The 26,420-nt window shown below is 42.6% G+C and overlaps 1 long non-coding RNA gene across 1 annotated transcript; it reads right to left on the bottom strand.

The window, feature by feature from the left end:
- Positions 1-11,695: 11,695 nt before the first annotated feature.
- On the bottom strand, positions 11,696-15,065 carry LOC120964058 (uncharacterized). Its single transcript, XR_005755725.3, has 4 exons — positions 14,670-15,065; positions 13,814-13,896; positions 12,319-13,117; positions 11,696-11,965 (listed from the first exon to the last, which is right to left on the bottom strand). It is a non-coding gene; the product is annotated as an uncharacterized lncRNA (long non-coding RNA).
- Between the last annotated feature and the right edge of the window lie 11,355 nt (positions 15,066-26,420).

Raw genomic sequence — 26,420 nt, 5'->3', positions numbered from 1 at the left:
GTGTATACATTCGACCGTTGGCGATGATTGCTCCTCCTTTCATCCCTGAGTGCATTAAACCAAAATGTCTAGCACACAGGAACGAAGGAGAAGCGACCCCCACGACAACAGTCGGGATTCTTCGTCCTCTCATATATGGTGGAGCCTTGACAGACTTAAAGTCAATCCGAAATGTCGTTTAATTATCTTTCTAGAAAATCCAGGCCACTCAATATTTCCTACATATTCTAGCACAAGTCATGCCAAAATTCACGGAAAAATCTAGCATGACCTTTGCTAAAAAAGGACATATCGAGCGCCTAAAATTTGCTGGAACAGAAATTAATCAACACTCTAGAAAAACATAGGTCACTCGGAGGTGTAACCTGCAAACATGACCGGCCACTTGGGCAAGCACATATCCTATTTGAGCAACACAAGATATTGTTTTTATCTACATCATATGAGCATTGAAACTTGATGGTCATTGCATTTCAATGGTTGAAAATATGAACAAAAACATTTCAAAATATCTTATAGGACTCATATTGACATGGAGATTTGGCTGGTCCCACCTCGAGGTCAGAGGGGGTCGGTGACGGGGACGACGGCGGGGATGATGGAGGGGCTCCTTGATTTCTGCAAAAACAAAAACCCTATAAGCTATCAACTAATCAAATGCATACGCCTTGAATAGTGGGGTTCAATTTGAGCATTCAAAATAGGAGTACTTCTCCAATTTGAGCATTCAATAAGCAAAACCAAATCGTAAAATAAATAAGTATTCAAATTAGCATGCATTCAATAAGCAAAACTAAATCATCTCTTGCGTCCGTACATCGTCGAATATTATCACTAATACATCTCGAATAGTATCATACATATAACATCACTAATACAACTAAAACCCTAGTGAACGGCGGTGGACACCCAAAGAGAAGGAACCATCACAGGATCATAGCTCCAGTGAGATCCCTGAAGAACCTGCCAGCTATTGGAGAACCTGCCCTCCAACGCAACCATGTAGCGACGGACGTGCTCGTCCTCCTCGCTGACACGGTGACGTACCACCTCCGCGGGGTCCTCAAGCCTCTGCACCGTCACTGGCCCACGCGACCGCCACCAAAGAACGTTCGGGTCAACGACGGGCTGGCTCCTCACCAAGTTGCGCCCCCCGGTAGGTAGCACCTCCCAGTACCAGCCCGGCGGAGCCCAATCCCGGACATGGCCCCTCTGATCAAGCAGGTGTCCTCCGCCGAGTCGACGACGAGGATGCGGGATAGGCATCAACGACGTCGATGCGGGATAATTGCTTTAACTAAAAAAATAACAACAAATGTGACATGTTCAAAATATGACATGTCCACTTCAAATAAAAATAAACTAGTTCTTACTAAAAATAAACACTTACTATAAATAAAAATAAACTAGTTCTTACTAAAAATAAACTAGTTCAACTAGTTCTATTAATTTCTTACTAATTCTATTAAACACTACTGCCCTAGTTCTTAAGCATCTACAAGTACTAACTAATTAGATGAACCCTGCCTAGGAACTACTGCCCTAATTAGCATCTAATTTGATGAACCCTAACTAATTTGATGCACTCTAAAATTTGATGAACCCTAGGAACCCTAGCTAGGCAGAGGTAGGGGAGGAGGAGGAGGAGGAGGTGTAGGCGCGCTCACCTCGGGTGCTGGTAGAGGGAGGGGCAGGCGTCCTCGAGGTCGGGGTCGGGGCTCGGGCGCGCGGCGAAGGGCGGCGATGTACGATGGCGTCGAGGTCGGGGTCGGGGGCGGCGTCGAGGTTGGGGTCGGGGGCGGCGTCGAGGGCGTGCGGAGGGCGGCGGGAGAGCGCGCGGCGGCCGACGGCGATGCAGTGCGGCGACTGCGGCGACAGCAGAGGAGTTCGATTTGGGGAAAGTGGCCGTGGGAAAGAAGAACCCGCGCGGTTAAGTCAAAAATAACAGTAGCGCGTTCCAGGAAAAGCGCTACTGCTACATTAGCTATAGCTATCTTAGCTATAGCGCTGTCTGACAAAACGCGCTACTGCTAAGTTAGCTATAGCGTATGTCCTGAAAGCACGCTGTTGCTACGCCTTTCTCCTTTATTTTTATTTTTCATTTGTTTTCCTTCACATTTTTTTCCTTCCCCTTTTTCTATTTCTTTCATTTTCATTTACTTTCCTATATGTTTTTCATTTTATTTTCCTTTCATTAGCAGTAGCGCTTTCTACGGAAAACACGCTACTACAACAACCTTAGCAGCAGCGCGCTTTGCTTAAGCTCGCTACTACTATTGGTAGCCTGGCGAGAGCAGTTGGGGAATTATAGGTGTAGCCTTCTTCCCAGGGACGCGCTATTGCTATAAACTTAGCTGCAACGCGTTTGGTTGCCATGCGCTAATGGTAAGTAGTAGTAGCGCTTGTTTTTGTCCCGCCCTACTGGTAAGATTCTGTGTATAAGGTTTTCCCTAGTAGTGACAAGCTTTATCATAATAACTCAGATTACATAACATGATGCACTTGTGTCACGCACACACACAAACATAATTTGAAAGCGAAGTATGTATAATCTAAACATAAATTTATTAATGAGTTGGCATAGATGGGTATGCCTCACATACATGACAGTTAGAGCATCTACACCCGGACCCCCCATATCCACCCCAAACGCACCAGCGGGCTGCTAATACGTCTCAAACGTAACTATATTTTTTTATTATTAAATGCTATTATATTATCACTTATATATGCTTTCTATGTCATTTCATATTATTTTTCTAGACTAACATATTAATTTAGTGCCCAGTGCTAGTTTCTGTTTTTTTGCATGTTTTTTGTTTCTTAAAAAATCCATACCTATAGAAGTCCAAACACAAGGAAACTTTTTGACGATTTTTATGGATAAAAAGATATCCTAGATGCTTCAGGGGAGGACGAGAAGACCCGCGAGGGCCCCACAAGGCAGAGAGCGCGCCCCTGGGGTGTAGGGCGTGCCACCCTGGCTTCTGGGACCCCTGTAGCTCTGTTTTCCCTAATTCCTGGCCCATAAATTTCCACATATTCAGAAACCCTCGAAGTGAGACACGAAATAATTTTATCGCCACTACAAGCCTCTATTCCGAAGCAATCCCATCTGAAGCCCTGTTCCCGGAGGGGGAAATCATTGGGGAGGCCATCTTCATCAACCTTGTTGCCTCCATGATGATGTGTGAGTAGTTCTTTCAGGGCCTACTAGTCCATAGTAGTAGCTAGATGGCTCTCTCCCTCTCTCTCTCTCCCTCTCTCCTGATCTTCAGTGTAACGATCTCTTTAGAGATCTATTCGATGTAATTCCCGTGACATGTTTGTTGGGATCCGATAAATTGTGGACTTATGATCATATTGTTCATTAATTTATATTGATTCTCTTGAAGTATTTCTCCTATGTATTTTTGTAGCTATGTATGATTTCCGATCCATGAGTCTTTTCTGACCAATTAGATGAGTAGGTTTTCAGAGGGAGTGGTACATAGTAGTGGGTTCAATCTTGCGGCGACCTTTCTCTGTGACTGGAGGGGTGAAGGCATGTATTATATTGTTCCCACTAAGGGTAAAATGATGGGGTTTGGTTATATTGATTGATCTCTTTCTGTCTATATTATGTCATCTTTCTTATTGCGTTACTTTATTTATTATGAAATTAATACTTTGAGATGCATGCTGGATAGCGGTCTTGGGGTGGAGTAATAGTAGTAGATGCAGTTGGACTAATGGTCTACTTATCACGGATGTAATGCCTATGTGATATTATGCCATGAATGATCATAGTTATAATTTGCGCTATTCTGTCAATTGTCCAACAATAATTTGTCTACCATGTCACTACATGCTTTCAAGAGAGATGCCGCTAGCGAACCTATGGCCCTCGGGTCTATTCTCCATTAATACAAAAGCTCCTACTGTTTTATCTTTACTATTTTTGCTACTTTGCCTATCACTATATCTGCTTTTAATCTTGTAACTATCAAGAACAAGGGGAGTGACGACCCCCTTGCGTTTGTTGTGTGCAAGCAATTGTTGTGTTTGTGTGCAGATATTATTTACGTTGTTAGTGTAGTGCCTCTTACTGGTTTGACAAACGTTGGTTCTTAACTAAAGGAAATACTTTCTGCCATTGTGCTACATCAACCTTCCTCTTCTGGGAAATCCAACAACTCCTACGGGAGTAGCAGAAGAATTTCAGGCGTTGTTGCCGGGGAGTCATCATGTACCAAACCAGATGCCTTCGTAGAAACACTTCTATTTTGCTTGTTTCTATCTTCTTGTCTAGTTGCCTTTTGCCTTTTTGCCTTCTTCTTTGTTTGCCATAATTTCCAAAAAATACCCCCAAAAAAATCTTCTATTACTATTTCTTCTTGTGTTGCCACTATGTCTATAGTTTGCGGGATCGTCATCAACGGTTTGAGGGACTTCAAGTAAGATCTACACCGACTCTTCTACTTCCATTACACTCCGGAGTCGGTAACGATCGTTGATCCAAACCCTATATGCATCTTCATATTGTTCCTGGGTGATCGTAGGGCGTTTTTTTGTTTTCTACTATGTTTTCCAACACTCAGTCCCATTAAGAATGCTTATTAGTACTGCTTTTGTTGCATCATCCCCACAAACATCCTAGTGACATTGAAAAATGTGTTTGGTTTCCGTTAGGTCTTGACACCTTTGTGGGGAACATCTCAAAAAGAGCAGCCTTCACCTCTTCGGTCCCATACTCCTTATCGAGCCTAAAGTTCACCACTTACGTCACCTTTACCGTTACACTATCAAGGAGCACGTCTGTCCCTGTTGCCCCTTCAGAAGTGTAGAGAGTTTTATAGAAATGGACTATGAGGTTAAGCAGCTTGTGAACATCCATCACAGTTGTTCCATCAGACATTGCGAGTTGTCCTATCTTGTTCTTCTTCCTCCGTCTGTCTGCCCGCTGATGATTTTTGTGTTGTTATCCCCCTGAACCCTTGACCGCTGCTTCCACATGATCTCTTCCCTATCATTCCAATTAGTGAATTTTGTTAGTAGCGGTTGAAGGAAATATGCCCTAGAGCCAATAATAAAGTTGTTATTTTATATTTCCTTATATCATGATAAATGTTTATTATTCATGCTAGAATTGTATTAATCAGAAACTTGATACATGTGTGAATACATAGACAAAACACCGTGTCCCTAGTAAGCCTCTAAGACTAGCTCGTTAATCAAAGATGGTTAAGTTTCCTAACCATAGACATGTGTTATCATTTGATGAACGGGATCACATCATTAGAAGAATGATGTGATGGACAAGACCCATCCGTTAGCTTAGCATAATGACCGTTCAGTTTTATTGCTATTGCTTTCTTCATGACTGATACATATTCCTCTGACTATGAGATTATGCAACTCCCGAATACCGGAGGAACACCTTTTGTTCTATCAAACGTCACAACGTAACTGGGTGATTATAAAGATGCTCTACAGGTGTCTCCGAAGGTGTTTGTTGGGTTGGCATATAGATCGAGATTAGGATTTGTCACTCCAAGTATCGGAGAGGTATCTCTGGGCCCTCTCGGTAATGCACATAACTATAAGCCTTGCAAGCAATGTGACTAATGAGTTAGTTACAGGATGATGCATTACAGAACGAGTAAAGAGACTTGCCAATAACGACGATCGTATCTCGGGCAAGTAACATACCGATGACAAAGGGAATAACATATGTTGTTATTGCGGTTTGACAGATAAAGATCTTCGTAGAATATGTAAGAACCAATATGAGCATCCAGGTTCCACTGTTGGTTATTGGCCGAAGATGTGTCTCGGTCATGTCTACATAGTTCTCGAACCCGTAGGGTCCGCACGCTTAACGTTCGATGATGATTTGTATTATGAGTAGGTGACCGAAGATTGTTCGGAGTCTCGGATGAGATCACGGGCATGATGAGGAGTCTCTAAATGGTCGAGAGGTAAAGATTGATATATTGGATGATAGTATTTGGACACCGGAATGGTTTCGGGACGTTTCGGATATTTATCGGAGTATCGAGGGGTTACTGGAACCCCCGGGGGAAGTAATGGGCCTTCATGGGCCATAGGGGAGAAAGAGAGGGGAGCCCACAGGGTGGCGCGCGCCCCCCTCCAAGGGAGTCCGAATTGGACAAGGGGGAGGGGCACAGCCCCCTTTCCTCTTTCCCTCACCCTCTCCCTCTCCTTCCCTTTTCCCTCCAATGAGAAAGGAAAAAGAGGGGGCCGAATCCTACTAGGAGTGGAGTCCTAGTAGGACTCCCCCCCCCTTGGCGCGCCCCCTTGGTTCCCCTCCTTTATATATGGGGGCAGGGGCACCCCAAAGCACAACAGTTATTCTCTTAGCCGTGTGCGGTGCCCCCCTCCACAGTTTACTCCTCCGGTCATAGCGTCGTAGTGCTTAGGCGAAGCCCTGTGCGGATCACATCACCATCACCATCACCACGCCGTCGTGCTGATGAAACTCTCCCTCGACCCTCTGTTGGATCAAGAGTTCAAGGGACGTCATCGAGCTGAACGTGTGCTAAACTCGGAGGTGCCGTACGTTCGGTACTAGATCGGTTGGATCGTGAAGACGTTCGACTACATCAACCGCGTTAACCTAACGCTTCCGTTTTCGGTCTACGGGGGTACATGGACACACTCTCCCCCTCTCGTTGCTATGCATCTCCTAGATAGATCTTGCGTGATCGTAGGAATTTTTTTGAAATTGCATGCTACGTTCCCCAATAGCGGCGTTATTTCGTCCTGGCCACATGGCACCTGACCATGGGACCTAGTTGTTAGTTTTTTGTCAAATATCGTCTATAATTGAGTGATAATCCAGTGATTAGTATTTTCTGAAACTGTTAGGACAATAGTGGCGGTTTTTTGAAGAAGAGAAACGAATGGTGGTGGCTTTATGAATTAGGGTCCCAGTCGCATCCACTACTTCTCGAAAGTCATTCATTTGCTTGGTGTCCCTCTTGTCGACCCCAACATCACTCTGAATGTAGTACTTCGTTGAAATCACTGTTGGGGAATGTAGTAATTTCAAAAAAATTCCTACGCACACACAGGATCATGGTGATGCATAGCAACGAGAGGGGAGAGTGTGTCCACGTACCCTCGTAGACCGAAAGCGGAAGCGTTAGCACAACGCGGTTGATGTAGTCGTACGTCTTCACGATCCGACCGATCCAAGTACCGAACGCACGGCACCTCCGAGTTCAGCACACATTCAACTCGATGACGTCCCGCGGGCTCCGATCGAGCAGAGCTTCGCCGGAGAGTTTCGTCAGCACGACGGCGTGATGACGATGATGATGATGCTACTGGCGCAGGGCTTCGCCTAAGCACCGCTACGATATGATCGAGGTGGATTATGGTGGAGGGGGCACCGCACACGACTGGGAGAGATCAACAGATCAACTTGTGTATAGAGGTGACCCCTGCCCCCATATATAAAGGAGCAAGGGGGAGGCCGGCCGGCCCCTTGTGGGCGCGCCAGGAGGAGGAGTCCTCCTCCTAGTAGGTGTAGGACTCCCCTCTTTCCTACTCCTACTAGGAGGGGGAAAGGAAGGGGAGAGGGAGAAGGAAAGGGGGGCGCTGCCCCCCCTCTCCTAGTCCAATTCGTACCAGAGGGGGAGGGGCGTGCGGCCTGCCCTAAGCCAGCCCTCTCTCTCTCTCCACTAAGGCCCATAAGGCCCATTATTTCTCCCGGGGGGGTTCCGGTAACCCTCCGGTACTTCGGTTTTCTCCGAAACCACCCAGAACACTTCTGGTGTCCGAATATAGTCGTCCAATATATCAATCTTTACGTATCGACCATTTCGAGACTCCTCGTCATGTCCGTGATCATATCCGGGACTCCGAACTACCTTCGATACATCAAAACACAAAAACTCATAATACCGATCGTCGTCGAACTTTAAGCATGCGGACCCTACGGGTTCGAGAACTATGTAGACATGACCGAGACACGTCTCCAGTCAATAACCAATAGCGGAACCTGGATGCTCATATTGGCTCCCACATATTCTACGAAGATCTTTATCGGTCAAATCGTATAACTACATACGTTGTTCCCTTTGTCATCGGTATGTTACTTGCCCGAGATTCGATCGTCGGTATCTAGCTCAATCTCGTTACCGGCAAGTCTCTTTACTTGTTACGTAATGCATCATCCCGCAACTAACTCATTAGTCACATTGCTTGCAAGGCTTATTGTGATGTGCATTACCGAGTGGGCCCAGAGATACCTCTCCGACAATCAGAGTGACAAATCCTAATCTCGATCTATGCCAACTCAACAAGTACCATCGGAGACACCTGTAGAGCACATTTATAATCACCCAGTTACGTTGTGATGTTTGGTAGCACACAAAGTGTTCCTCCGGTAATCGGGAGTTGCATAATCTCATAGTCATAGGAACATGTATAAGTCATGAAGAAAGCAATAGCAGTAAACTAAACGATCAAGTGCTAAGCTAACGGAATGGGTCAAGTGAATCACATCCTTCTCCTAATGATGTGATCCCGTTAATCAAATGACAACTCATGTCTATGGTTAGGAAACTTAACCATCTTTGATTAGCGAGCTAGTCAAGTAGAGGCATACTAGTGACACTATGTTTGTCTATGTATTCACACATATATTATGTTTCCGGTTAATACAATTCGAGCATGAATAATAAACATTTATCATGATATGAGGAAATATATAATAACTTTATTATTGCCTCTAGGGCATATTTCCTTCAGTCTCCCACTTGCACTAGAGTCAATAATCTAGATTACACAGTAATGATTCTAACACCCATGGAGTTTTGGTGCTGATCATGTTTTGCTCGTGGGAGAGGCTTAGTCAACGAGTCTGCAACATTCAGATCCGTATGTATCTTGCAAATCTCTATGTCTCCCACCCGGACTTGATCCCAGATGGAATTGAAGCGTCTCTTGATGTGCTTGGTTCTCTTGTGAAATCTGGATTCCTTTGCCAAGGCAATTGCACCAGTATTGTCACAAAAAAAATTCATCGGTCCCGATGCACTAGGTATGACACCTAGATCGGATATGAACTCCTTCATCCAGACTCCTTCATTTGCTGCTTCCGAAGCAGCTATGTATTCCGCTTCACACGTAGATCCCGCCACGACGCTTTGTTTAGAACTGCACCAACTGACAGCTCCACCGTTCAATGTAAACACGTATCCGGTTTGCGATTTAGAATCGTCCGGATCAGTGTCAAAGCTTGCATCGACGTAACCATTTACAACTAGCTCGTTGTCACCTCCATAAACGAGAAACATATCCTTAGTCCTTTTCAGGTATTTTAGGATGTTCTTGACCGCTGTCCAGTGATCCACTCCTGGATTACTTTGGTACCTCACTGCTAAGCTAATATCAAGGCACACATCAGGTCTGGTACACAGCATTGCATACATGATAGAGCCTATGGCTGAAGCATAGGGAACATCGCTCATTTTCTCTCTATCTTCTGCAGTGGTCGGGCATTGAGTCTGACTCAATTTCACACCTTGTAACACAGGCAAGAACCCTTTCTTTGCTTGATCCATTTTGAACTTTTCCAAAACTTTGTCAAGGTATGTGTTTTGCGAAAGTCCTATCAAGCGTCTTGATCTATCTCTATAGATCTTGATGCCCAATATGTAAGCAGCTACACCGAGGTCTTTCATTGAAAAACTCTTATTCAAGTATCCTTTTATGGTATCCAGTAATTCTATATCATTTCCAATTAGCAATATATCATCCACATATAATATCAGAAATGCTACAGAGCTCCCACTCACTTTCTTGTAAATACAGGCTTCTCCAAAAGTCTGTATAAATCCATATGCTTTGATCACACTATCAAAATGTTTATTCCAACTCCGAGAGCTTGCACCAGCCCATAAATGGATCACTGGAGCTTGCACACTTTGTTAGCTCCCTTTGGATCTACAAAACCTTCCGGTTGCATCATATACAACTCTTCTTCCAGAAATCCATTCAGGAATGCAGTTTTGACATCCATTTGCCAAATTTCATAATTATAAAATGCGGCAATTGCTAACATGATTCGGACAGACTTAAGCATCGCTACGGGTGAGAAAGTCTCATCGTAGTCAATTCCTTGAACTTGTCGAAAACCTTTTGCAACAAGTCGAGCTTTGTAGACAGTAACATTACCGTCAGCGTCAGTCTTCTTCTTGAAGATCCATTTATTCTCTATGGCTTGCCGATCATCGGGCAAGTCAACCAAAGTCCACACTTTGTTCTCATACATGGATCCCATCTCAGATTTCATGGCTTCAAGCCATTTTGCGGAATCTGGGCTCACCATCGCTTCTTCATAGTTCGTAGGTTCGCCTTGGTCAAGTAGCATGACCTCCAGAACAGGATTACCGTACCACTCTGGTGCGGATCTTACTCTGGTTGACCTACGAGGTTCGGTAGTAACTTGATCTGAAGTTTCATGATCAATATCATTAGCTTCCTCACTGATTGGTGTAGGTGTCACAGGAACTGGTTTCTGTGATGAACTACTTTCCAATAAGGGAGCAGGTACAGTTACCTCATCAAGTTGTACTTTCCTCCCACTCACTTCTTTCGAGAGAAACTCCTTCTCTAGAAAGGATCCATTCTTAGCAACAAATGTCTTGCCTTCGGATCTGTGATAGAAGGTGTACCCAACAGTTTCCTTTGGGTATCCTATGAAGACACATTTCTCCGATTTGGGTTCGAGCTTATCAGGTTGAAGCTTTTTCACATAAGCATCGCAGCCCCAAACTTTAAGAAACGACAACTTTGGTTTCTTGCCAAACCAGAGTTCATAAGGCGTCGTCTCAACGGATTTTGATGGTGCCCTATTTAACGTGAATGCAGCCGTCTCAAAAGCGTAACCCCAAAATGATAGCGGTAAATCAGTAAGAGACATCATAGTTCGCACCATATCTAGTAAAGTACGATTACGACGTTCGGACACACCATTACGTTGTGGTGTTCCGGGTGGCGTGAGTTGCGAAACTATTCCGCATTGTTTCAAATGAAGACCAAACTCATAACTCAAATATTCTCCTCCACGATCAGATCGTATAAACTTTATTTTCTTGTTACGATGATTTTCCACTTCACTCTGAAATTCTTTGAACTTTTCAAATGTTTCAGACTTATGTTTCATTAAGTAGATACACTACAAGAAATATGTCAACTTGTGACCCTCACTATTGGCCGCTGAAAGGTCATTGTTTTTCATTTGCGACCTTTTTTGACCAAAAATAGAAGGTCAAAAGCTGGCGGTTGTAAACTGAAATTAGCGACCTTCTGTAAAAGGTCGTTGGTTCTTCGACCAAAATTTTGGTCACTAGCAGCCTCCCCAGGCCACGTAGGATCCAGCGTGGCAAGCTGACGTAGGATCCAGCCGAGCCCAATAATTTGGCCCATTTATATATTTTTTTCCTATGAATTTTTTTGTCAGCTTCATGGACCAAGCCCAACATTGCAGCCTTTTTATTTTTGGGCCATGGCCTTTTTGTCTCAACAGTTTCATTTTTTCTTTTTCTATAAAGTGGGTTCACTAGTCAAGTGGGTCCCCAATGTCAGGTTCTAGTACTGGGTCCTAGCCGTCAGGGCAATATTCTTCAATTTTTTTAATTTAACGCAAATAAATGCCTAGTATTTAAATTGGCACACAAAACACACGAAATACTTCAAATATTATCAACCATCAAAGTGATACATCATATAACACACATACAAATGTGATCAGCATCAAGTTTACAATCAGATAACAAGCTCCACAAGTGTACAATCACATGAGCCAGATTCTGCTACATCATACAACACATACAAATAGGAGCAGCATAAAGGGCTTCATTACTCTCAAAACTACCTCCAATGAGCTAGAACTATTCTTCCTCCAACTTCTTTGCCCTGATGATCACGAAAAAACATGAAAGCCCAACATCTGCATGTTACAGAACAAAATGTTTAGGAATAAAATAGAAGTAAATCTAACAGCATATTTAACAATAAATAACAGAATAATGAAGTTAATGAGACATTTTAGAATCAACTTGACAGTTGACAGTAATGTTTGCATTAGACACATCTAAAACTAAAATTATACATAAATGCCTAAATTACAATTCCCAATGCCTCAGTTTAGTAAACACTAAGCATGGTACATAGTAAAGATTTGACACAACCAGAACTGAAATCATTTACTCTATCAAGCAACAATGATGCAGCACACAAGAAAAGAGAGATGCACAACGGAGCAACATTGTATATCACACAATATGGACACTGCCAGCTCACCGAAGAACTTGTGGTCGCCGCCGTACACAGTCGCCATAACGCCGGTCACCTCGTTGATCTTGTCCTTGAAGTTCTCTAACTCCAGGTTGTTCCACTGCAGCTCGGTATTTGCTCAACCGTATGTGTACATGCATCAAGGCATACATAAAATATTCAAGTCAATATTCTCAGCTAACTGTGATGTAATGAAAATAATTACTTAAGGGCTTGGGGTAAAAATTGATTTTAGACATCAAAATTTGCAGCGCTCATTTCAACCATGTTCAGATAAACTTGAGGTAAATTAGCAGTAAGGATATTAGTTACAAGCTAGGTGTGTAACTGCTGTCAACACCACCACCACCAGAGACACGCAAGATAAGCATCAACACCACCATGATCTTGATATTAGCCACCCCATATCACCAGAGCATCATAGGAGCACATATATAAAGCAAGTACACGTGGGCAGCTACTGACAGACCATAGAACGGCATGAATTTATCACCAGAGAGCTCCAGTAGGAGTTGATGCTTGGTTACAGCATCTAGCAGCAACTAGTAGAGCCCCACATCCAACCCAAATCATGTCCAAGGCCATGCAGGAGCTACATCAGAGAAGAAGGAACGAGGAGGAGCTCACCAGAGGGAGGTTGTAGCCGTAGCAGAGGCTCAGCTACACCACGGTTGTGGTGTGACCATCACCACATCCGGGAGAGGGTCTGGAAGCCGCCGAAGCACCACCCCGGCGACCAGGGCAAGCGCCGGGCACAGTGGCGCCACCCCAGGGACATCACCGCACGGACATCACCGGCCTCGCCCTGTTTCAAGAAATGTTCAGAACAACTTTGTCAGACTCGATCAATTCTGAAGAAACCACCTTCGTCGTCAGACACATACATACATACAGGAAGCAAAATAAGAAGAAACAGAGCAGGGACCTGGTCGATCATGGGCATGAGTACTAACTATACTATAGAAGCAACGGAAGCACATATATATATCCTATTTCTTCCACAAAGTGTGTATATAGATAGGTCAGATTTTTGAATGCATTGTTGTGTAAAAAATAAATATGTTGTTGAGGAACTTGACTAGATTTTAGATGTTAAGCAGAGGCAAGAGTTTTCCCTCAATCAATCAACCTGCTACAATAGTACTAACTATACTAGTCAGGGACGAATTCGGCAAGAGAAAGCATAGTAGTATCAAACTGAAACACGATTCAGTCGCAAAACAACCACCAACCTTACTTAGTACGTGAGCATCAAGCACACACACATCATACATGTGCATCTTGGAATAATGTTTAACTGCCCAGGTTCTGTAGAGTGCTGATATAAGTTGACAGAGCAATGCCATTTATACTATGTCCTATTTATAGAGCTCACAGTTGATCAGTTCAACCCAAAGAAGCAGTTTGAAGCACACACACGGCTTACAAAGAACCAGCAACATCACTGTCGGTCTGCAATATCATAGTAGTCAGCGGCTACTTGTAAATCAGCGTTTCTTACCTTAGGGGGTGAACCTGATTTCCCAGTCTTCTGGGCAGCCACAGCTTCATCATGCGCCATGCCTTTAGTGAACGCTTGCCTCTCTGTCATGTAGAATTCAAGACTGTATCAACATACATACACAATAATTTATTACTGAACTAAAAGTATAGGTGAACTAAGCTTTCACATGTGCTGGCTTTTAATGGGTCCAGGCGTAGGTGAGAGATTCCATAGCACTTAAATCTGTAGCACATCTCCCTTGCAATATGTAGTTTTCATCAAAAGTGAGCTTTGACACAATACCGCCACATCTCTGGCAAATCATTTCATGGCGCAGCAGAACGAAAACCAGACTGTTTCATATACAACAGACTGCCCATCTAACCCAAAGAAGCAGTTTGAAGCCCACACACGCGACGATACAAAGAACCAGCAACATCACTGTCGGTCTGCAGCATAGCCTAGTACAGCAGGTTGATTCCTCAACCAAATCTCAAATGGCCGGCCACTGTCCGTACGCTCATTAAAATGCTATAACTAGTACTGCTAGTATTACCATCTCCGGCGATAACAAAACCGCAGCGAGCCCCTACGCGGAAAGGGAATTCGAGTGCTCCTACGCACGCACGGGACTCTGCTACAGAATTCGGAGCGGAACCACGGCGGCGCGGAGGGCCGGAATATCTCAATTCTTGGCGAGGCCCGCCCGTACGCGTACAAGCTCACCCATCGAGGGGCGCTCCGGGAATTCCTTCCACGCATTCGCCACTAGGACGAGGGGGACGAGCAGAACCACGAGCGCGAGGGGCGGAATTCGGTGAGCATTGCGCGCGGATTTGGACGGGGCGGGGACGGGGGAGAGTCGATATCTCACCTGGAAGGATGGTCCTCCAGGCTCCTTGCGGAGGAGCTGGCTGTCGCGGATCGGGCGGCAGCGGCGGCGCGGCGCGGGGTCACCATGCCGGCCTAGCTCACGGTCGCCACCGCCGCCATGGCCGCGTCGGCGAAGAAGGTGTGCGGGCGCGCGAGGTTTTGTTGGGCTCGATGTGGGGCGTCTGCGAGTTGACGGGGACTATGCGAGACGGGGACGTCGGTGGTGGAAGGTGCGATGGCGACGACGAGTCATGGTAGTCGATGGGATCTGAGTTTGGGTCGGGAGCCATCGGCGGCGAGGGAGGATCGGTGGAGCTGGCGGGGAGGAAGGGGACGGGATCGAGAGGAGCTAGGGTTTGCGCGGGTGAGGAAGGGAGGGGATCGGGGAGCGAGGGGAAGAAAGGAGGCGGGGGTGGATGGAAATTGACCCGAAGGACATAACTAGGGTTTCGGGGTTGGTGTGGATGGGTCGAGGACAGCCGTTGGATCCCCGAGCATCCGACGGTGTTGGATGCATGATCCGCGTGATATGTCCACGGACCAATCAAAATGCAGTACGAGGTTATGACCATCTAAATTGGTCGTGGTTGACTTAAAATAATGTGTTAAAATCATTTAAGCTACTTTATGATCTGAGAAATTCTAAAAAAATTAGAAAACCTTCAACCAAAATGTGAACAAGTTTTCAGAAAAAATAACAACATGGAATAAGATAAATATCTTTAAAAAGGTGTCGTCGGAAATGAGTTTTTTTCAAAAAAAAAAACATTTTCCCTTTTTTGAGTGCCCGAAATGAGGTTTTTTTGTGAAATAACTACCAAATAAATGTTGTAAAAATGGACCAAATCATTTTTATAAAATACTAGGCCATGTTTAATGCACAATTGACACAATGGTTGGGTGTCAAAAGCCTTGATCCACCTCTGGTGAAAAAGACAAATTTCCGCCGATTCAGTTGGAAGCGGGTTAAATTTGAACTGTAGCTACCTCGTAGTTTGCTCTTTATTTTTTCCAAAAATCATTTCTAGGTACATAAGTATCTATTTAATCAGAGAAACACCAAAAAAATTCCAAGATTCAACCACTAGCTAGGAACGGTTATTCCCGCCATTTTGACCGCATTTTGAAACGGGCATAAAAAATTCAAAAAAATCAAAAATTGGAAAAACCTCCGCATTGTGTCATTATGTGTGACCAAGTTTCCAGAAAAAATTATAAACTTGTCATACGGTAATAATTTTAAAAAAATGTTCTGAGAAACGAGCTATCATGTGTGAAGATTCATGGCTTTCAAGCCAAATGATCAATCTTATGGCCACATTCATGGCATAGTTTGTTCAAATGACCTCATATTGTGCACAAGAGTGCATCTTGGAATGACACACAATGTTGCCTAAGGAAGTTTTCATTTTCTTTGAACGAAAAATTCATTTTCCATTTTTTTCAAATGCCCAAAATGAGTTTTTTTGTGAAGGACCTACCATATATTTGTTGCAAAATTGTACCAAATAAATTTTATAAAATATTAGGGCATATATAATGAACAATTGACCAAATGGTTGGGTTTCAAAAAATCCGATCCACCTCTGGTGAAAAAGACAAATTTCCGCCGATTCAGTTGGAAGCGGGTCAAATTTGAACTGCAGCTGCCTCATAGTTTGCTATTTATTTTTCCCAAAAATCATTTTTAGGTACAAAAGTATCTATTTAATAAGAGAAACACCAAAAGTTTTCGAAGATTCAACCACTAGCTATGAACGGTCATACCCGCCGTTTTGACCGCATTTTCAAACGGGCATAGAAAATTCAAAAAATTTGAAAAATTGAAAAACCTTCTCTTTGTGTCATTATATGTGGCCAAGTTACCAGGAAAAATAATAAACTTGCAATATGATAGTTATTTAAAAAAATTGTTCTCAAAAACGAGCTATCATGTGTGGAGATCAATGGCTTTCAAGCCAAATGATCAATCTCATGGCCACATTCATGGCATAGTTTGTTCAAATGATGTTGTGCACAAGGGTGCATATTAGAATGGCAAACAATGTTGCCTAAGGAAGTTTTCATTTTCTTTGGACGAAAAAATCATTTCCATTTTCCGAGTGCCCAAAATGAGTTTTTTTGTGAAGGACCTACCAAATAATTATTGCAAAATTGGACCAAATAAATTTTCTAAAATACTAGGCCATATATAATGCACAATTGACCAAATTGTTGAGTGTCCAAAGCTTTTATCCACCTCTCATGAAAAAGACAAATATCCGCCGATTCAGTTGGAAGCGGATCAAATTTGAACTGGAGCTGCCTCATAGTTTGCTCATGATTTTTTTCCAAAAATCATTTTCTAGGTACATAAGTATATATTTAATCGGATAAACACCAAAAAATTTCCAAGATTAAACCACTAGCTAGGAATGGTCAAGCCCGCCATTTTGACCGCATTTTGAAACGGGTATAAAAAATTCAAAAAGAAATCAAAAAATTGAAAAACCTTCGCATTGTGTCATTATATGTGACTAAGTTGCTAGGAAAAATAATAAACTTGTAATACGGCAATTCTTTTTAAAAAGTGTTCTCAGAAATGAGCTATCATGTGTGAAGATTCATGGCTTTCAAGTCAAATGATCAATCTTATGGCTTTCAAGTCAAATGATCAATCTTATGGCCACATTCATGGCATAGTTTGTTCAAATGATTCATATTGTGCACAAGGGTGCATCTTGGAATTCCAAACAATGTTGCCTAAGGGACTTTTCATTTTCTTTGCACGGAAAATTCATTTTCCTTTTTCCGAGTGCCCGAAATGAGGTTTTTTTTTGTGAAGGACCTACCATATATTTGTTGCAAAATTGGACCAAATGAATTTTCTAAAATATTAGGCCATATTTAATTCACAATTGACAAAATGTTTGGGTGTCAAAAGTTTTGATCCACCTCTGGTGAAAAAGACAAATTTCCGCTGACTCAGCAGGAAGCGGGTCAAATTTGAACTGCATCTGCCTCCTAGTTTGCTATTTATCTTTCCCAAAAATCATTTTTAGGTACAAAAGTATCTATTTAATCAGAGAAACTCCAAAAGTTTTCCAAGATTCAACCACTAGCTAGGAACGGTCATGCCCGTCGTTTTGACCGCATTTTGAAACGGGCATAAAAAATTCAAAAAAAGAATTTGGGAAACCTCTACATTGTGTCATTGTATGTGACCAAGTTACCAGGAAAAATAATAAACTTGTAATACGACAAACCTTTTAAAAAATTGTTCTCAGAAATGAGCTATCATGTGTGAAGATTCATGGCTTTCAAGCCAAATGATCAATCTTATGGCCACATTCATGGCATAGTTTGTTCAAATGATCTCATATTGTGCACAAGGTTGCATCTTGGAATGGCAAACAATGTTGCCTAAGGGAGTTTTCAGTTTCTTTGTACGAAAAATTCATTTTCCATTTTTTGAATGCCCAAAATGAGTTATTTTGTGAAGGATGTACCAGATATTTGTTGCAAAATTGGACCAAATCAAAATTTTAAAATATTAGGCCATATTTAATGCACAATTGACAAAATGGTTGGGTGTCAAAAGTTTTTATCTACCTCTCGTGAAAAAGATAAATTTTCGCCGATTTAGTAGGAAATGGATCAAATTTGAACTGTAGCTGCCTTATAGTTTGCTATTTATTTTTCCCAAAAATCATTTTTAGGTACAAAAGTATCTATTTAATCAGAGAAACACCAAAATCTTTCCAAGATTCACCCACTAGCTAGCAACGGTCATGCCCGCCGTTTTGACTGCATTTTGAAACGGGCATGAAAAATTCAAAAAAAATAAAAAAAAAATTGGAAAACCTTCGCATTGTGTTATTATATGTGGCCAAGTTACCAGGAAAAATAATAAACTTGTAATACGACAAATATTTAAAAAAATGTTATCAGAAACGAGCTATCATGTGTGGAGATCAATGGTTTTCAAGGCAAATGATCAATCTTATGGCCTCATTCATGGAATAGTTTGTTCAGATGATCTCATATTGTGCACAAGGGTGCATATTGGAATGGCAAACAATGTTGCCTATTTTTTTTTCATTTTCTTTGGATGAAAAACTCATTTTCCATTTTTCGAGCGTCCAAAATGAGTTTTTTTGTGAAGAACCTATCAAATAATTGTTACAAAATTGGACCAAAACAAATTTCTAAAATACTAGGTCATATTTAATGCACAATTGACCAAATGGTTGCGTGTAAAAAGTTTTTGATCCACCTCCCGTGAAAAAGACAAATTTCCCCATATTCATTTTCCATTTTTTGAGTTCCCAAAATGAGTTTTTTTAAAGAACCTAACAAATATTTGTTGTAAAAAATTTCTCCATTTTCAAGAATATTATACCACATTTTATGTATAAATGTGTGTACAGTCGAAACATTTTTTATAGATATTAAACGGTTTTTAGTTACATCATTAACATTTTTAATAAATATTTTGATGTGTAATATTTTGAACACATGTCTACATTTTTTAAGACACATTGTACATATTGTTTATATATGTTTAAATTTTTTCAAATACATGATTAACATATTTTTATGTATTCCCAATAAAAAAATATCTTTTTATACATAGGTTTTGATGTCTATATTTGTTTTTACACATTGTACATTTTTGTATACATATAAAACATTGTTGATATTGGTTAGAAAAAATTAAATACATCATTAATATTTTTAGAAAATCTTGTTTTGTTATCTACTTTTCCATATATATATATATATATATATATATATATATATATATATATATTGTAAAATTTTCATATATACGTACTGATAATTATTTTTGCATACACATTAAACTTTTTTTATACATATCTAATATTATTTATGATTATCATTTTTTATATGCATGAAACTTTTCAAATGCACACATTTAGTTTTTTAAACACGTGATTACATGTTTTGAAATACGTATTAACATTATTATTATTTTGAATTACATGTTTAGTTTTGTAATTGCTAAACCATATAGCAAGATTCACGAAGGGGTTCATTATTTTCCTATTCTAATGAAAAACTTGTTATTTTCCCATTTTCGTTGGGCCGAATATATGTTCTTTTTGAGTAATATGAGGGCATCCCACATTTCTTCCTGGATGGGCCGAGGTCTACATGGCATACATATTTTTTTTTAAAGAAGGTGGCCTCGTTCCACCGAGGCCCAAGCCCACCTTGAGCGACACCTTATGTACCAATGCATCCACGTTCACAACCTCATGACCATTTATATTGGTCGTAATCAGGTGGAAAGAAGGTCGTTGACCACTCTTGTCTGCTTTATGACCATTTGGTGTAAGACAATTTCAGGGTTTGAGCCCTTCCAAGCGAAATGGCCGTGGATTTACGACCAATTCAGCCGGACCATATACATCAGTATGTATGATCTCCAACAAATCTGTTGCTCGCTCCATTGTTCCGGAGAATGGCGTTTTAGTCATCTTGCCCATGAGGCATGGTTCGCAAGTACCAAGTGATTCATAATCAAGTGATTCCAAAAGTCCATCAGTATGGAGTTTCTTCATGCGCTTTACACCAATATGACCTAAACGGCAGTGCCACAAATAAGCTGCACTATCATTATCAACTCTGCATCTTTTGGCTTCAATATTATGAATATGTGTATCACTACTATCGAGATTCAATATAAATAGACCACTCTTCAAGGGTGCATGACCATAAAAGATATTACTCATATAAATAGAACAACCATTATTCTCTCATTTAAATGAATAACCGTCTCGCATCAAACAAGATCTAGATATAATGTTCATGCTCAATGTTGGCACCAAATAACAATTATTTAGGTCTAAAACTAATCCCGAAGGTAGATGTAGAGGTAGCGTGTCGACGGCGATCACATCGACTCGGAACCATTTCCCGCGCGCATCGTCACCTCGTCCTTAGCCAATCTTCGCTTAATCCGTAGCCCCTGTTTTGAGTTGCAAATATTAGCAACAGAACCAGTATCAAACACCCTGGTGCTACTGCGAGCATTAGTAAGGTACACATCAATAACATGTATATCACATATACCTTTGTTCACCTTGCCATCCTTCTTATCCGCCAAATACTTGGGGTAGTTCCGCTTCCAGTGACCAGTCTGTTTGCAGTAGAAGCACTCAGTCTCAGGCTTAGGTCCAGACTTGGGTTTCTTCTCTTGACCAGCAACTTGTTTGCTGTTCTTCTTGAAGTTCCCCTTCTTCTTCCCTTTACCCTTTTTCTTGAAACTGGTGGTCTTGTTGACCATCAACACTTGATGCTCCTTCTTGATTTCTACCTCCGCAGCCTTTAGCATTGCGAAGAGCTCGGGAATTGTCTTATCCATCCCTTGCATATTATAGTTCATCACGAGGCTCTTGTAGCTTGGTGGCAGCGACTGAAGAATTCTGTCAATGACACTATCATCCAGAAGATTGACTCCCAGTTGAATCAAGTGATTGTTATACCTAGACATTTTGAGTATATGTTCACTGACAGAACTATTCTCCTCCATTTTGCAACTGTAGAAATTATTGGAGACCTCATATCTCTCAATCCAGGCATTTGCTTGAAATATTAACTTCAACTCTGGAACATCTCATATGCTCCATGACGTTCAAAACGTCGTTGAAGTCCCGGTTCTAAGCCGTAAAGCATGGCACACTGAACTATCGAGTAGTCATCAGCTTTGCTCTGCCAGACATTCTTAACGTCGTCAGTTGCATCTGCAGCAGGCCTGGCACCCAGCGGTGCTTCCAGGACATAATTCTTCTGTGCAGCAATGAGGATAATCCTCAAGTTACGAACCCAGTCCGTGTAATTGCTACCATCATCTTTCAATTTTGCTTTCTCAAGGAACGCATTAAAATTCAACGAAACAACATCATGGGCCATCTATCTACAACAACATAGACATGCAAAATACTATCATGTACTAAGTTCATGATAAATTAAAGTTCAATTAATCATATTACTTAAGAACTCCCACTTAGATAGACATCCCTCTGATCATCTAAGTGATTGTCCGATCATCACGTGAGATGGAGTAGTTTTCAATGATGAACATCACTATGTTGATCATATCTACTATATGATTCATGCTCGACCTTTCGGTCTCCAGTGTTCCGAGGCCATATCTGCATATGCTAGGCTCGTCAAGTTTAACCCGAGTATTCTGCGTGTGCAAAACTGGCTTGCACCAGTTGTATGTGAACGTAGAGCTTATCACACCCGATCATCACGTGGTGTCTCAGCACGAAGAACCGTAGCAACGGTGCATACTCAGGGAGAACACTTATACCTTGAAATTTAGTAAGAGATCATCTTATAATGCTACCGTCGATCTAAGCAAAATAAGATGCATAAAAGATAAATATCACATGCAATCAATATAAGTGATATGATATGGCCATCATCATCTTGTGCCTTTGATCTCCATCTCCAAAGCACCGTCATGATCACCATAGTCACCGGCGCGACACCTTGATCTCCATCGTAGCATCGTTGTCGTCTCGTCAACTATTGCTTCTACGACTATCGCTACCGCTTAGTGATAAAGTAAAGCAATTACAGGGCGATTACATTGCATACAATAAAGCGACAACCATATGGCTCCTGCCAGTTGCCGATAACTCGGTTACAAAACATGATCATCTCATACAATAAAATTTAGCATCATGCCTTGACCATATCACATCACAGCATGCCCTACAAAAGCAAGTTAGACGTCCTCTACTTTGTTGTTGCAAGTTTTACGTGGCTGCTACGGGCTTAGCAAGAACCGTTCTTACCTACGCATCAAAACCACAACGATATTTCATCAAGTTAGTGATGTTTTAACCTTCACAAGGACCGGGCGTGGCCACACTCGGTTCAACTAAAGTTGGAGAAACAGACACCCGCCAGCCACCTATGTGCAAAGCACGTCGGTAGAACCAGTCTCGCGTAAGCGTACGCGTAATGTCGGTCCGGGCCGCTTCATCCAACAATACCACCGAACCAAAGTATGACATGCTGATAAGCAGTATGACTTGTATCGCCCACAATTCACTTGTGTTCTACTCGTGCATATAACATCTACGCATAAACCTGGCTCTGATACCACTACTGGGAAACATAGTAATTTCAAAAAAATTCCTACGCACACACAGGATCATGATGATGCATAGCAACGAGAAGGGAGAGTGTGTCCACGTACCCTCGTAGACCGAAAGCGGAAGTGTTAGCACAACGAGGTTGATGTAGTCATACGTCTTCACGATCCGACCGATCCAAGTACCGAACGCACGGCACCTCCGAGTTCAGCACACGTTCAACTCGATGACGTCCCGCGGGCTCCGATCCAGCAGAGCTTCGCCGGAGAGTTTCATCAGCACGACGGCGTGATGACGGTGATGATGATGCTACCGACGCAGGGCTTCGCCTAAGCACCGCTACGATATGATCGAGGTGGATTATGGTGGAGGGGGGCACCGCACACGGCTGGGAGAGATCAACAGATCAACTTGTGTGTTTAGAGGTGCCCCCTACCCCCGTATATAAAGGAGCAAGGGGGAGGCCGGCCGGCCCCTTGTGGGCGCGCCAGGAGGAGGAGTCCTCCTCCTAGTAGGAGTAGGACTCCCTTCTTTCCTACTCCTACTAGGAGGGGGAAAGGAACGGGGAGAGGGAGAAGGAAAGGGGGCGCCGCCCCCCCTCTCCTAGTCCAATTCGGACCAGAGGGGGAGGGGCGCGCGGCCTGCCCTAGGCCAGCCCTCTCTCTCTCCACTAAGGCCCATAAGGCCCATTTTTCTCTCGGGGGGGTTCCGGTAACCCTCCGGCACTCCGGTTTTCTCTGAAACCACCCGGAACACTTCCGGTGTCCGAATATAGTCGTCCAATATATCGATCTTTACGTCTCGACCATTTCGAGACTCCTCGTCATGTCCGTGATTATATCCGGGACTCCGAACTACCTTCGGTACATCAAAACACAAAAACTCATAATACTGATTGTCACCGAACTTTAAGCGTGCGGACCCTACGGGTTCGAGAACTATGTAGACATGACCGAGACACGTCTCCAGTCAATAACCAATAGCGGAACCTGGATGCTCATATTGGCCCCCACATATTCTACGAAGATCTTTATCGGTTAAACCGCATAACTACATACGTTGTTCCCTTTGTCATCGGTATGTTACTTGCCCGAGATTCGATCGTCGGTATCTCAATACCTAGCTCAATCTCGTTACCGGCAGGTCTCTTTACTCTCTACGTAATGCATCATCCCGCAACTAACACATTAGTCACATTGCTTGCAAGGCTTATTGTGATGTGCATTACCGAGTGGGCCCAGAGATACCTCTCCGACAATCGGAGTGACAAATCCTAATCTCGATCTATGCCAACTCAACAAGTACCATCGGAGACACCTGTAGAGCACCTTTATAATCACCTAGTTACGTTATGACGTTTGGTAGCACACAAAGTGTGCCTCCGGTAATCGGGAGTTGCATAATCTCATAGTCATAGGAACATGTATAAGTCATGAAGAAAGCAATAGCAGTAAACTAAACGATCAAGTGCTAAGCTAACGGAATGGGTCAAGTCAATCACATCATTCTCCTAATGATGTGATCTCGTTAATCAAATGACAACTCATGTCGATGGTTAGGAAACTTAACCATCTTTGATTAACGAGCTAGTCAAGTAGAGGCATACTAGTGACACTATGTTTGTCTATGTATTCACACATGTATTATGTTTTCAGTTAATACAATTCGAGCATGAATAATAAACATTTATCATGATATGAGGAAATATATAATAACTTTATTATTGCCTCTAGAGCATATTTCCTTCAATCACCAATACATAGCAGGGAAGATCTGACTCCGATCTCAGGAACTTGAGAAGTTTCCAAGTGTTCTCTCTCTCTCTCTCATATTAGCTTCTCCATAGATATTTGTAAGCCGCCATTGTTCTTCTCCATCTATTCTAATTTTCATATCAATATGATACTAGGAATAGTGAATCAATCTCATTTTAACATAATTATTCTAGTACATAGCCAAACCGCCATTGCGGCCATCACTCCCTACGGCACAACTATTATCAAAGCCCAACCTAGACGCTAGATTATTTGTTGTAGTGCTACCTTTGAGTTTCCTATAGACATAGCACTCGGGGGGCAGTCTTTTGCACTAACGTGTGTACCTCTCGAACTATCATGTGTTGCCAATCCCGCAACAGTTCTAACTAAGAATACTGGTGGTACTCCATGCCGGATCTTGCCAATTTTTCATCAGAGTTCATCTTTTTTTAGGGTGAAGTTTCCTGTTTTGGTTTCTTCCTATCCCTTCACTTCACATATTGAGGTGGGAGAGGAGGACATGAAGCCCGTCACCAGATTGCCCTTCCTTGATAGCTGCGGCTTCTTGCATGTTCTTCTCTCTGGTGACATCATGATCCTTAACATTAGTATGCACATTTTATGTACCAAGGTCCAGCTTCGTTGCAACACTTTCCTTGTCCTTCTCTTCACCTACCGGAGCTGACATATTCTTTAATGGGCTAGTCGACGAGTCATCCAACTCGTACTCTCCATCTTCATCCAAGCTTGTCCTTCCCCGAAGGTCACTTCCAGGGCATGTTTCATGTGCCAGTCGAGCCACCACCACGGTCCCGACCTCACGCACCCTTGAACGGCATGCCCCTGGCCAGAGCAGCAAAACCACCTCGACTAGCACTCCAGTCACTAAAAATGACCTTCTTATTGGTTATCGCCATCATATAGTCCTCATACTCTATATCATCTGGCCCATGAACCTCGTCTTAGGTTACGACCAAGGATGTCAAAGAAGCCGATCTTCTCGTACTTAACTGGCATAAAAATTCGCTCCTTCCCATTAAGGTTCAAGGGTGTAAACCTAAACCCTGGATGGGTTCATCTCCATGTTGTTTACCTGGCCAATCCTATGAGCCATCTGATCAGCAATGCCTTGCAACCTAGAGGATCGGAGTATCATCAACCTATGCCCAGACGTTGACCCGCTCCAGCTTGACTGATCCTGGTTTTTCTTTGCCGCCATATTCCTCAATAAGTACAACCAAACCGCGGAAGATTCACTAACCCTGATGCATGACCTTGTTTTAGTCACCTAGGAAAAAGCACTGTATCATGAAGAGATTGTCATCAACTTCCCCGATCTCCAGTTCGTGTGCGAAGTTCCATGCATATTTCATAGTATCCTCGAATGCATTTGCACCAAAGAACTTGTTCGTGTTCACCTTTGCAACAGCCAACCATCTAGCAGATTTGGAGAGAGCCGAGATTTCCTCTTCGCCCACAAAAATATCATCAAGCTCTTCGTCTTTCAGCTTCATCGCCTCTTCTAAATCGATTTCCAACCCTGCCCTTGCCTTTTCCTCCTGCTGCGCCGCCTGGACTCCTTGAGGACGATGACACGGCCATCTGGCAGACGAGTGCAGTCGCGGGGTGGGGACTATTATTAGACCAGGGACCGAAACAAGGTTGACTAACTCGACGCCGATGGGGAGACGACGGAGTACAAAAACCCTAGATGCCTAGGGTACAAGGCTGTCATAGTTTGCCTTTTTTTTGAGAAAATGCCGTAGTTTTTTTTTTTTGAATTCTAGATTTTTTGGATTGTAGTTTGCCTAATAATCTAGAGAAGAGAACTCTTTTGCACAGTTTTTTTTAGCTTTTTTTAGGGATAGTTTTTTTTTT

Source organism: Aegilops tauschii, chromosome 5 (genome assembly GCF_002575655.3).
Source record: "Aegilops tauschii subsp. strangulata cultivar AL8/78 chromosome 5, Aet v6.0, whole genome shotgun sequence".
NCBI lineage: Eukaryota > Viridiplantae > Streptophyta > Magnoliopsida > Poales > Poaceae > Aegilops > Aegilops tauschii.
The sequence above is the reverse complement of the archived record's forward strand: the minus strand, read 5'-3'. Positions and strand labels throughout refer to the sequence as shown.